Source organism: Helianthus annuus, chromosome 3, assembly GCF_002127325.2.
Source record: "Helianthus annuus cultivar XRQ/B chromosome 3, HanXRQr2.0-SUNRISE, whole genome shotgun sequence".
NCBI lineage: Eukaryota > Viridiplantae > Streptophyta > Magnoliopsida > Asterales > Asteraceae > Helianthus > Helianthus annuus.
This window is the reverse complement of record NC_035435.2, coordinates 100,938,980-100,950,675: the sequence shown is the minus strand read 5'-3', so window position 1 is coordinate 100,950,675 and position 11,696 is coordinate 100,938,980.

Below are 11,696 nucleotides of genomic sequence, written 5' to 3'. Positions count from 1 at the left end.
TCTGTCTAAAAAACCTTCGCACTCTTCTCTCCCCCTCTCTAAAAACCTCTGCACGGTGGTGGGTAGTGGATTGTGGTGGGTGCGACGGTGATGATGGGTTTAGCGGTGGTAGGAGGTGTACAGTGATGGGTTGTCAATTATGGTGGGGTTTAGCGGTGGTGGGAGGTGTACAGTGATGGGTGGTCGAGTATGGTGGGTGCGATGGTGATGGTGGGTTTAGCGGTTGTGGGAGGTGTATGGTGATCGGTGCGATGGTGATGATTGGTTTAGGGCCAGTGGCGAAGCTTGAAAATTTCTACTGGGGGGTCAGAAGTCACCGAACCTAAAAATTCTATATAAGTAATTTTATTTTTATAAAACCGGGGGGTCGAAAACGTATATACCTAAAAAATTCTACACGAAACGTACATACATAACACTACTGAGCGAAAAGTTCGGGGGGTCGAGCGCCCCTCTCGGCCCCTTGAAAGCTACGCCCCTGTTTAGGGGTAGTGGGAGGCGTGCGGTGGTGGGTGGTGGATTGAGGTGGGTGCGATGGTGTTGGTGCGTTTAACGGTGGTGAGAGGTGTACGTTAGTGGGTGAAGGGTGGTTCTGCTGGTGGTGAGTGAAGGGTAGGCGTGGTGGTGGGTTAGGGGCGGCGGTGGGTGAAATATGGTGGTGGTAGGTTGATTGTGGTGGTGGGATTTTGCCATTTTTCTAAACCCACATCAAAATCTTAAAGATTTCATATGATTCCTAGTGGAATTTTCTTTTACTGATTTCAAGAATATGGTAGAGTATTGAACATTTGAAAGGGGAAATTTTGCAATAGTGGTATGTTTTTTAAGTTCATATTTGCTGGGATTTTGTCATTTGTTTGCAACATTCTAAATCCACATGAAAATAAAATTCTTTGAAGCTTTGTATGATTCTCCAATGAAATCAAAGTTTTGGGGTTTATGTTGAATTATAACATGGAAAATTTTCATTTTTTTTTAAACTGCTTTGTTTTTTTTTTCAATTTTTCTGGTACATGGAATATTTTTATATGATTTATTTGTGGAATTCTTGATGAGGTTTTAATTTTAGAATATCGGTTGATTTCATAGGAAATTTATATTTTTCTGATTGTGCTCTGCTTTTTGGTTCATATGATATAGGGGTGGTGGTGGTGGGAGGTAGGGGTGTGCATGGGTCGGTTTGGGTCGGTTTTGACAAAAAACCATAACTATAACCGTGATGTCGGTTATTGGATAACCATAACCGATCGGTTATGGTTATTCGGTTTTGATGGTTATAGCGGGTCAGTTATGGGTGGTTAACCATGCATTTAGCTTAGCTAAAAATAGCTTAATTTTTTTTAACATAGAATAAATTGTTATTGCATATTTGTATATATTAGCATATTACATAGTATTAAAAAAATACATATAATCTATAATATTAATACCAATTATTATCGGATATTCAAATAAAGTGATACGATACATTTTATAAATTCAAATAAACATTCAACCAAAACCACAAAATGATATGAAAAACCCATAAGTACTAAAAATCTCCAGTAAAAAACATCAAATATTAAAAACATGGTGAAAAGTCCTAAATCCTACAAAGATTTATCACATGTCGGTTCGGTTCGGTTATGGTGGGTATGAAAAAAATGATAACCATACCCGACCTACTACTTTCGATTTTCAAAAAAACCATTAACCGGCCCACCGGTTTTTTATTTGGTTTGGTTTTTTCGGTTCAGTTTTGTTAGTTAATTCGGTTATGGTTCAGTTAATTCAGTTTTTTGTACACCCCTAGTGGGAGGTGGTAGTGGTAGAGATAGAGTAGTAGAGAACGTGTGGTAGAGAGAGAAAGCTATATAATAATAATAATATTTTTTAAAAATATTTTGTTTTATTTTTTAAATAAATTGGTAAAAAAAACTAAAATACCCTTGTGTAATCAAATTTAACCAAAAAAATGAACTGGTTAGGGCTAAAAGACATAACGTGTAGGATTTTGAAACACTAAGTACAAAACTTGTTAACTATCGCGCCAAAGGACACCGCCTAAAAATGGTGTTAACATAAAGGACAAAACTTGTAATTTAATCATGTTTTGTTGTCTTTTCATCCATCAGGGTGAACGGGGCGGGTGCACATCTAGTAAGAACCATTTTCTTCATCGTGATCGTGAGAGTAGCCACGAAACCCTTATGGCGTCAAGGACCTAAAATACAACGAAGATATTTTTCGGCATAGGTTCCGTATGTCAAAACGTTTGTTTCTAAAAAATGTGATCGATGTGGAAGCGAATAACGCGTAGTTTGAAGTCGGCGTAGATGCGAGAATGAAGAAGGGTTTTACACTGTTGCAAAAAGTTACATCGGCTATTAAACAACTTGTAACGGTAACCCTCCAGACGAGAACGACGGGTATTTACATATGGCCGAAAGGACTTCCCGCGAGTGTCTAGAATATTTCTGCGAAACGGTATGTAAAATATACGCTCCTGAGTTCTTACGTAGGCTAACAAGTCACGACATGGCACTTTTGTACCAAGCTCATGAGGATAAACATCACCTTCCTCGTATGGTCGGTAGTCTTGATTGCATCCATTACGTATGGAGAATGTGTCCCACAGAGTTTCGGGGCTAATATATGAGAGGAGTTCACCGTTACCCTACAGTTATACTCGAAGCGGTGGCCTCTCAAGATTTGTGGGTTTGGCATGCTTTTTTGCGGTCAACTAGGTGCACAAAACGACATCAATGTGCTTCAGCAATCTCCATTATTTCATACTGAACGAAATGGAATGGCGCCAAAATGTCCATTTTACGTTAACAACCACTTATACAAACGTGGTTACTATCTCGTGGATGGAATCTACCTTACATGGTTCGTGTTTGTCAAATCATTTCCATATCCTCACCTATTAGACAAAAAGAAGTTCAAGAAGCAACACGAGGCGTCAAGAAAAAGCGTGGAACGAACTTTTGGTATTTTGATGTCAAAATGGGGAGTGTGAAAAAATTAGGTACGTGGTGTATACGTGTACTATTTTACATACCATGATTTTAAAAGACGACGGAAACCCTATAGCACCGGTACACATTCGGGATCCTCGAGTCGAGTCCACTCTCGATGACAGTATGTTAAATGAGCTTATGGATGAAGATACGCATTGGAGACTAAAAACATGATCTCGTTGAGCATCTAGGAAGAATAGATTTACCCCACCTATTGGTGGAATTCGATGAAAAGTACTAATTTTAGTTAGTTTAATCTAGTTTATTTTAAGTACTAGGTTAATGCCCGCGCGATGCGCGGCTTCATACAAAACCATATTATTTACTTTGAAATATAATATTTTGTACAAACGCATACATTGGAAGAAAAAAACAAAAAAACTATTCAAATGCCGGAAAAAACTTCCTTGTAGACTACATTTGTTGTTTTACTCGTTACATTCCCATCTTTGTCTAGTCTAAGATCCCGCGAATTTATATTATCATTGGCATGATAAAACCAAAAAAAATGTTTACTTTTGCATCACTTATCAAACGTATGCATATTTAGATTAATCATTTAAATTAAATCCAACTAAAATGATACACATATAAGAATAGAAAATAGGAGTTTGTACACGTAAATGTATATCAAAAAAATAAATCAAGTAAATCATGAGAAAAAACTAAAGTCGCAATCTGATGCGAAGCCACAATTTCACTTGTACACATATAAGAATAGAAAATAGTTCACTTGTAAGCCATAATTTCTTTTGGACTATAAGCACAACATCATCTCCACCTAATTCTGATGTTGAATCTGTCATCGCTACAGTTTCCAAAGTGTATCGCAGCTATGTATTTCTTCACGAAGTTTATAACAGGCTTGTTGTCCCGAACAATTAGGAAGCTCGTGGGCTAAGGAATACAATCAATCTAGATCAACAAATCTTCACCACTGCAACCTTTCCTTTCAATTATGTATGAGAACACTGTGACACTCGAGGTTTTTCCGAACGATCACCTTGTAATATTTTGTGTGTATATATATATATTATTAAATGGAAACGTGATTTTTGCATGATATGTGTGATATGTATGTATTATGTATATATTTATATGAGAGCCGAAACCACGACCCGAGACCATGACTCGCAACCGGGCGGTTGCGAGTGGGCCTCTTGGTTTCGAGTGGGCCTTTGGGCCGTAACCGGTTTGGGTCGAAACCCCCAAGCCCAACCCGAAACACCCCATGTATATATATCCCACCTTCTCCTCACTTTCCCTCATTTGTTACAACACACAAACCCACAACACTTCTATTCTCTCTCAACTAGTAACCTCCAACAACAACACCCCTCTTCTTCCTCTTTCGGTTCAAGCAAGGATTTCGGGCAAGGAAACTCGGTCAAGATCATCACTCGGACACTTCATCTCCTCGGCTTCTTCCTTTATTTCGGCTCATTCCTTCCCTTTTCAACCGGTTAGTGATTATTATGTGCATAGGGTTTATATTGTTGTATGAACTAGATTTTTATGCATGTTTGGTTAGAAATATTATGCTTGGCTAGAAATACTATGCATGATTTTTAGGAAGTTTGTGAAGTTTTGACTATGTGTGTTAAACCTTATGTATGATACTTACTAACATGCTTAAATGGTTATGGAATAATGGTTTAAGGATGTTTAGGGCCAACCAAGTTATGTTAATGCCACTAAGTGTATGTTTTACTTGTTCTTGCATATTAATCTTGTTAGAAATAGGTGATTTTCGGTCCAAAAATGTGTGAATATGTTGGCATGAAAACCCTAGAAATTATGAACATAGGATGAACTTGTTGAATGTGGGTTGAAGATTTCAAATAAGGCAAAGTTTGATCTATTTTCACTACTAGTCAAATGAGGAAAAGTGTTTGTAGAAATCTTATTGGTAGTTTCCGGATTTGGGTCTGAATTCTCGGTACAATTTGGACTGTCTTTTCTGCATCATCACGTGTACATGAAAACGACAGCTTCCGACTCGCAACAACGGCGTTACGACTCGCAACCACAGTATTCCGACTCGAAACCACACCGTTGCGACTCGCAACCAAAGCATGACAAGTCGAAACCACGTGATTACGACTCGAAACTACGACGGTTGCGACTCGCAACCAACACATGACAACTCGAGACCACGATTGCGACTCGCAACCATAACGTGACAAGCCGCAACCACCTGGTTGCGACTCGAGACCAGCTAGTTGCGAGTGGGCTGTCCATTTTAGTTATTGGGCCATTCTGTGTTAACTTGGACTATCTGTTAAATGGACTATGTGTTGCTGTGTTCTGTTTGACTGTGTTACTATTAGGGCCGGCCCAATAACCCCATGACTATTACTTGTATGCATGTTATGTGTCTGTATATGTTCTTACGTGATTACTTGCATACCGAACCTGACCTATACCGGTAACCATGTTAGGACGTGGTGACCAACGTGATTGACAAGTAACCTAAACCTACCGAGCAACCCAAGGTGAGTTCACAACTTAAAAGCATGCGTCCCGGTGGTTTGGGACACGAGACTAACAACCCTATCCCCTGGTAAAAGGGGATACCATTTACATACCTTCCCTAGTTATTGGGAACAAAACTTACTTTTCCTTCCCGGGTATTGGGAAACCTTTTGGTTAATTACTGTTTATACGGATTGCAACTAACGGCACTAAACGAAACTCTATCACTCAAGTCCCTACTACAAATACCGATTAGTCGCCGGGTTAGGCGAGCGGGTTATTAGTTGATAGCGCTATTTAGGTGTTTACCAGCCTCACACCGTGCCCTGGTTTGGGACGGTCGTGAACTAATGTACTCAGAAATCCGTCAATGATGATAGAACATTGACATCGGGGCATCCTGCGGATACGCAACGGTTACCTAGTTTTCGGCATTGGAAAAACAGTTTAGTCGCTAACTTTTGGGGTAGCTCCCCAGGGCATGTATAAACGGATAAATTAACCGGTGAAACAAAGTTTTTGGTAATTAAAACTGGACAACTAGTGGACTCACTCAGCATTATTGTTGACCCCTTACTGCATGCTTTGCAGGTAACCAGTGACGAAGGAGCTTGCAGCTTGGGAACGTGTAGTGTCTGTTCACCCTTGTGTTGGGTGTTACCTCATTTTGAATCATGAACTTTGTTTTAAACTACCTTACTTATGCTTCCGCTACTTATTACTGCTTTGAACTTAAAACTTTAAACCCTGAACTTAATATTTGCTAAGCTTATGAATAGTAAGTATTACTTTTGTTATCAACTTAGGTATTCGGTATAATTGGTGGCTGGATCCTGGTCAGTCACGCCCTCGAAGCGGGTGTTATCCGCAGGTGGATTTTGGGGGTGTGACAGATTGGTATCAGAGCCATTGGTTATAGTGAACTTGGTTTTAAAAAAAGGGGAAAATCTTTTTGGAGAAAACCAGACTATAACCCGTGACTCGTAACGACACTACACTCCAAGTGCAAGGCTCGACACATTTGACCTCATAGCTCGGACCAGTGTTTACTTATCTGCTTTATGTTTCCTGTATGCTATACGTACTAGTGTGCCTAAACTAGATAGATACACCTCTCTCTTCTATCTCATTCTCGCTACACTACGACATCACACTCATACTGTGTTTTCTGGTTATGAAGACAATGAGTGGACGCGGAAGAGGAAACATTAACATGACGCAGGCTCAGTTCACTAACCTGCTCAACACAGTGGCTGCGGCTTTTGCAGCTCACCCTTTAGGTAAGCTCGTTGTTTTAGGATGTATAGATCCTACCGCCACATCGACTTTTCGCCTCTAAACCTATACGCTTCGCTTCTCACGAACAGGTCAGCATGCACCTGCGCAACCACCAGTGTGTACTTTCAAAACTTTCATGGATTGCAAGCCTCTCCCTTTCAACGGCACTGAGGGTGCCATAGGTCTTCTGCATTGGATTGAGAAAATTGAAGCTGTTTTTGCTGTTTGCGAGTGTCCCCCTGCGAACTGGGTGAAGTTTGCTACTGCTACGCTTGAAGGAAGCGCGCTTTCTTGGTGGAAGGCGCAGATTCAGATGTTTGGGTTGGAAACTGCAAATGCTACGGCATGGGAGGATTTCAAGGATATGATTAAGGATGAATACTGTCACCGGGATGACATCCACAAGCTTGAGAACGAGTACTATGAGCTCAAGATGGTTGGGTCAGAGATTGAAACCTACACCAAGTTGTCCAATGACTATGCTGCTCTCTGCCCGAACATGTCACGACCAATGTACCGAAGGATTGAACTGTACATCAAGGGTTTGGCTCCAGAAATTCGAAGCCATGTCACTACAGCCAACCACACTACCATTCAGCCGATTGTTCGACTTGCTCACAAACTCACTGATCAGGCCGTGGAAGAGGGCCGGTTGCCCAAAAGGATCAGTGCTACCGTCGGAACTTCTAGTGACAGCAAGCGTAAGTGGGAAGGAAGTCAAAGCAAGGATGCTAACCCCACCCAGGCCCCAGCGCAGCAAAGGAAAACCGAAAACAACAAGGGCACTCAACAACAGGGTGGCTACCGGGGAAGCTACCCTAAGTGCAACAAGTGTAACAAGCACCACAATGGGGCATGTAATAAGGGCCAGTGTCAGCGATGCCACAAGATGGGGCACGACGCCAAGGATTGTAGAAGCCAGTTCCCAACAAGACAGAATCAGCAACAACTTCAACAGCAACAGCAGCAGGGAAACAACCGGGCATGTTTTAAGTGTGGAGCTGAGGGGCACTTTAAAAAGGATTGCCCTGAACTGAATCAGAACCGCAACAATAATCAGGGAGCTGGGAACAACAATCAGAACAACAATGCTGGGAATGGTGCTAGAGGAAGAGCTTTTGTGATTGGAGCTGGAGAAGCAAGGAATGACCCCAATGTCGTGGCGGGTAAGTTCCTACTCGATGATCGTTATGTTTCTGTGTTATTTGATTCCGGTGCCGATGCTAGTTATGTATCTCTACGTATTAGTAAGAAGCTTAAGCGTCCGCTTTCGTTACTAAGTTCTCCTCACCTCGTCGAGTTAGCTAATGGTAGAAACATCGAGGCCTCACACGTTGTCAAGGGTTGCAAACTAGAGTTGTCTGGTCAGACATTTAGTATCGATCTTTTCCCTGTTACTCTTGGAAGCTTCGATGTCGTTATTGGTATGGATTGGTTATCCAAGCATCGTGCTGAGATCCTTTGTCAGGAGAAAGCAGTTCGTATTCCTCGCCGTTCTGGCAAATCCCTCATTGTACAAGGTGGCAAAAGTGGAGAAATCTCCGGCGTTATTTCTTTCTTGAAGGCCCAGAAGTGTTTACGAAAAGGGCACACCGCTATCTTAGCACTTGTTACCAACACGCAGGAAAAGGAAAAGAGGATTGAAGATTTTCCAATTGTGCGTGACTACCCTGAGGTATTTCCTGAGGAATTACCTGGACTCCCTCCCCATCGTCAGGTCGAATTCCAAATCGAGCTAGCTCCCGGAGCAGCGCCTATAGCTCGTGCACCTTATCGACTAGCCCCCGCAGAATTGAAGGAACTCTCGGCACAACTACAGGAACTATTGGATAAAGGGTTTATCCGTCCTAGTTCATCACCCTGGGGAGCACCGGTACTCTTTGTTAAGAAGAAGGATGGCACGTTCCGAATGTGCATAGACTATCGTGAGTTGAACAAGGTTACCATCAAGAATCGTTACCCTCTCCCGCGAATCGACGATTTGTTTGATCAACTGCAAGGATCAAGCTACTATTCCAAGATTGACCTGCGATCAGGCTACCATCAGTTAAGGGTCCGTAATGAAGATATTTCCAAAACCGCATTCAGAACTCGTTATGGTCATTATGAATTCCTCGTTATGCCCTTTGGAATGACCAACGCCCCTGCAGTATTCATGGATCTCATGAACCGGGTATGCAAACCCTACCTCGACAAATTTGTGATCGTGTTTATAGACGACATCTTGATCTACTCGAAAAGTCAGGAAGAGCATGAACAGCACCTACGCCTTATCCTCGAACTCCTTCGCAATGAGCAACTGTATGCCAAGTTCTCGAAATGCGACTTCTGGCTTCGAGAAGTCCATTTCCTTGGGCACGTGGTTAACAAGGATGGAATCCACGTCGACCCAGCTAAGATCGACTCTGTAAAGAATTGGCCTACCCCTAAGACTCCGACTGAAGTTCGCCAATTCTTGGGATTGGCAGGTTACTACCGCAGATTCATTCAGGGATTCTCAAAGATTGCACAACCCCTCACTACACTCACTCAGAAAGGCGTCACCTACAAGTGGAATGAAGCACAGGAATCTGCTTTTCAGAGGCTTAAGGATAACCTCTGCAGTGCTCCTATTCTCTCGTTACCTGAAGGCACTAACGACTTTGTGGTCTACTGCGATGCGTCTATTCATGGGCTCGGTTGCGTGTTGATGCAACGCGAGAAAGTTATTGCTTACGCCTCCCGACAACTTAAGACACATGAAAGGAACTACACAACACACGACTTGGAGCTAGGAGCAGTGATATTTGCGCTTAAGATATGGAGACATTACCTGTACGGTACCAAGTGCACCATTTACACCGATCACAGGAGTCTCGAGCATATCTTTAAGCAGAAGGAGTTAAACATGCGACAACGTCGATGGGTTGAACTTCTGAATGATTACGAATGCGCCATCAAGTATCATCCGGGCAAGGCCAATGTCGTGGCAGACGCCCTCAGCCGAAAGGACACTATACCACGGCGCGTGCGAGCATTACAACTTACTATCCAGTCTAGTCTCCCTACCCAGATCCGAAATGCTCAGATTGAAGCTTTGAAACCGGAAAACATCAGGGCTGAGTCCCTGCGAGGATCAAGACAACAGTTAGAGCAAAAAGAAGACGGCGCCTACTATGTGGCAGGGCGCATTTGGGTCCCACTTTACGGGGATTTACGAGAGCTTGTGATGGACGAAGCCCATAAGTCCCGTTATTCAGTACATCCTGGTTCAGATAAGATGTACCACGACTTAAGGACCACATACTGGTGGCCTGGCATGAAAGCCCACATAGCAGCCTACGTTGGCAAATGTTTGACCTGCGCAAGAGTCAAGATCGAGTATCAGAAACCAGCAGGCCTACTACAGCAACCCGAAATCCCGAAATGGAAATGGGAACAGATTTCCATGGATTTTGTTACAGGGCTACCCAGATCACAACGCGGGAATGATACTATTTGGGTGATAGTAGACCGATTGACTAAGTCTGCACACTTTCTGGCCATTAAGGAAACAGACAAGTTTTCTACCTTGGCAGAAATCTATTTGAAGGAAGTAGTCTCCAGGCACGGGGTGCCAACTTCTATTATTTCCGACAGAGACGCTCGTTTTACTTCCGAGTTGTGGCAAGCTATGCACAAATGCTTTGGTTCACGTTTGGACATGAGCACCGCTTATCACCCGCAAACGGATGGGCAGTCTGAACGCACCATCCAAACCCTGGAAGACATGCTTAGAGCATGTGTGATCGATTTTGGCAAGAACTGGGAGAAACATCTACCGCTGGTGGAATTCTCCTACAACAACAGCTACCACACTAGCATTCAGGCGGCACCTTTTGAGGCATTGTACGGTCGTAAATGCCGATCACCTCTCTGCTGGGCGGAAGTTGGTGATAGTCAACTTACAGGCCCAGAACTAGTAGTAGATACAACGGAAAAGATATCACAGATCAGGCAACGCATGGCGGCAGCTCGTGACCGTCAGAAAAGCTACGCTGACAAGCGTAAGAGACCATTAGAATTCCAGGTCGGGGACCGGGTTCTACTTAAAGTCTCACCCTGGAAGGGTGTGGTTCGTTTTGGTAAACGGGGCAAGTTGAATCCACGGTATGTTGGACCGTTCGAAATTACCGAGAAAATCGGTAAGGTTGCTTATAGATTAAACCTGCCTGCAGAGCTGAGTGCAGTGCACAACGTTTTTCACGTATCTAACCTGAAGAAGTGTTTGTCGGATGAAACACTTGTAATTCCTTTTAAGGAACTGACTATTGATGAACAGCTACACTTTACTGAGGAACCGATTGAGATCACGGATCGAGAGATCAAAACCCTCAAACGTAGCCAGATACCCCTTGTACGAGTTCGTTGGGACTCACGGCGCGGCCCAGAGTTTACCTGGGAGCGGGAGGACCAGATGAAGTCCAAGTATCCCCAGTTGTTCCCAAACGAAAACCCCAGCACTGAAGCTACAACCGAATTTCGGGACGAAATTCCAAACTAACGGGGGGATGATGTGACACCCCGTTGAAACACGCTAGCTTGGCAGTGGCTGCTTCAACTTTCGGGACGAAAGTTCTTAAAACTTGGGGATAATGTGACACTCGAGGTTTTTCCGAACGATCACCTTGTAATATTTTGTGTGTATATATATATATTATTAAATGGAAACGTGATTTTTGCATGATATGTGTGATATGTATGTATTATGTATATATTTATATGAGAGCCGAAACCACGACCCGAGACCATGACTCGCAACCGGGCGGTTGCGAGTGGGCCTCTTGGTTTCGAGTGGGCCTTTGGGCCGTAACCGGTTTGGGTCGAAACCCCCAAGCCCAACCCGAAACACCCCATGTATATATATCCCACCTTCTCCTCACTTTCCCTCATTTGTTACAACACACAAACCCACAACACTTC